The sequence below is a fragment of the Orycteropus afer genome, unplaced genomic scaffold (assembly GCF_000298275.1).
Source record: "Orycteropus afer afer isolate SDZICR_OR568_19922 unplaced genomic scaffold, OryAfe1.0 scaffold00641, whole genome shotgun sequence".
Lineage (NCBI taxonomy): Eukaryota > Metazoa > Chordata > Mammalia > Tubulidentata > Orycteropodidae > Orycteropus > Orycteropus afer.
In genome coordinates, this window is record NW_006922228.1 from 274,869 (window position 1) to 277,639 (window position 2,771).

Consider the following 2,771-nt stretch of genomic DNA (forward strand, 5'->3'; position numbering starts at 1 on the left):
CAAAAATCTAATAACAAAAATATATCTAAAACTTCAACAGCTTAACAACAGAAAGATAAATAAACCAATCATAAAAGAGGAAAAGGACTCGAAGGGACATTTCACCAAATAGGACATTCAAATGGCCCTAAAACACATGAAAAGATGCTCAATGTAATCAGCCATCAGAAAAATGCAAATCAAATCAACAATGAGAGAGCATTCCACTCACACTAAGATGGCTAAGATTGGGGGGAAAAAGAAAACACATCAAATTTTGGCAAAGATGTGGGGAAATTAGAACACTTAAAACATTGCTCATGGGAAAACAAAATGACACAGCTGTTGTGAAATATGTTGTGAAAGTTCCTCAAACAACTAAAAATAGAGCTACTATATGACCCAGAAATTCCACTTCTAGGTATATACCAAAAAGCCTTGAAAGCAGACACTTTTATGACAGTGTTCATTGCAGCACTGCTCACAAGAGCCAAAAGGTGGAAACAGCCTAAATGCCCATATGTACACACAATGAAATACTACATAGCCTATAAGAGAAATGCATGCATGTTACGTGCATTTATATGCTACAGTATGGTTGGAGTTGAAGACATTAAGCTGAGTGAAATAAGTCAATTGCAAAAGGACATATTGTATGACCTCACTTTTATAAAAAGACAAGATCAGGCTAAAGTTTATTAGTGGCTACAAGGAATGGGAGCAGGGGAAAGATGTGGTTATTGCTTATGGAGTATTGAAGTTTGGATTACAGTGATGGAAAAATTGTATAGATTAGTGATAGTGTTGTCTATCCAATTTTTGTAATTGCTTTCAATAAGTTATCAAAAAGTTGAACTGGCAAAAGTTGTATGAAAGATATATATTTATTTATTATTATTGTGCTTTGGGTGCAAATTTACAGAGGAGAATTTGTTCTACATCCAACAGTTTGTGTACATTTGGTTTCACTCCCCAATTACTATCACACACCCTAACCCACTCTCTTCTTGTCCCTTCCTAGTGACCCCCCCCATCCCTGTGCCCTTCTTAGTTATGTACTCCTGTCTGTCCAGTTTTTGTCCGTGTGAATGCTGCCCCTCTGGTGCCCCATGGCCAATTTCTCCAAGAGATATATCTCCATAGAACAGGTGGGTGCATTGCCTTGGGTTGGGTGTTCTGCATTTAAGTCTTACTACAGTTGGGCTGAGAGTCAGCCCTTGGGAGTGAGTTTTATGCTGGGCCCAAAGTGTATACCAAGGCTTGGGAGTCCTGCCAGACTCCATTCAACCAGTAACTCTGGCCATTATTGTGTTTTTGAATTTTGTTCCATATTTTTCCTCCTACTCTATCCAGGATCTCCAGTTTTGATCCCTTCCTGAGTGGTTGGAATTGGCAGCTGAGCACCATCTAGTTCTTCTGGTCTCAAGAGTCATCATATCCTAGGACTGATTGTGTCCAAATGCCCTTGGTTTTCTTCACTCTTCTTTGCTTCCGACTAAAGGAAACAATTAGCTGCATCTTAGATGTTGCTCAAAAGCTTTTAAGACCCCAGTCACTACTCACCAAAGTAGGTTGTGGAAAAAGGTTTTTATGTATTACGTTGTGCCAATTGAACCTCGTGTCCTGCGTCGGCAAATCTGGTGGTTCTCTCTGCCAAGGTGTCTGGCTGTTGATGAGGGATTGCTCCATGTCTGTTGTCTGTTGCTTATGTAATGATTGTGGTAATTTTGTATCACTAGTATCTGTGCAAGATTATCCTCAGCTGAATCTATCATTGGTCTAGAGTGCATTCCTGTACAGACTCCCATATGATCTTCTCAGTTGTCTATGTATTTATCTGCAGCCTGGTGTTTGGTGTTAGTGGTAATGCAGTATTGTGGATCTACTGGTATTAGCCTCTGTCATCTATATCTTATGTGCACAATTTGGTGTCCTCCCTTTCCCTAATGTTATCATGTTGGTCACAGACTCTTTCCATACCATCCCTCCCCTTACCCAACTCAGTGTGTGGCCCCCAACTAGTCCAAAATTTTCCCCACCCCTTCCCTCCCATCCCCGATAACCTACAAAGACAGTTCCCTTCACTAAGCAAACCCTTCCTTGACTTTTTACAGTAATGGGCTCATACAATATTTGTCTTTCTGCGACTGACTTATTTCACTCAGCATAATGTCCTCCTTTGATCAGGCCCACCCAAAGCAGCAGGCTGGAAGAGCAGGAGAAAGGGGATAAAAGACAGGAACCCAGACAGAAGAGCAGTCAGCTCCAGGGTTACAGGTGAGGAGAGACAACTCAGGGACGCCCAAAGCAGCAGGCCAGAAGAGCAGGAGAAAGGGGATTAAAAACCAGGAAGGCAGAGAGAAGAGCAATCAGCTGAAGGGATTAGGTGAGGAGAGGAAACTCAGGCCCGCCCATAGCAGCAGGATGGGAAAGCAGGAGAAAGGGGATAAAAACCAGGAACCCGGACAGAAAAGCAGTAAGCCCTAGAGATACAGGTGAGGAGAGACAACTGAGGGATACCCAAAGCAGCAGTCCAGAAGATCAGGAGAAAGGGGATTAAAAGCCAGGAAGACAGAGGAACAGTCAGCCACAGAGACCCAGGTGGGGGTGATACAAGAGGTCTCCAACAGCAAGACAAACGTGTCTGTCGGTTTGTCCTACTGTGGTGACATGTAGATGTGAGTTTTGAGACTGAGCCTCTGGTGTTTAAAACCCAGTGAAATGCACCTGGTGCACAGGTAACAGCCCAGCTTATAGACTGAGACAGACTAGGAAGAAGGAAGAGGCCATCC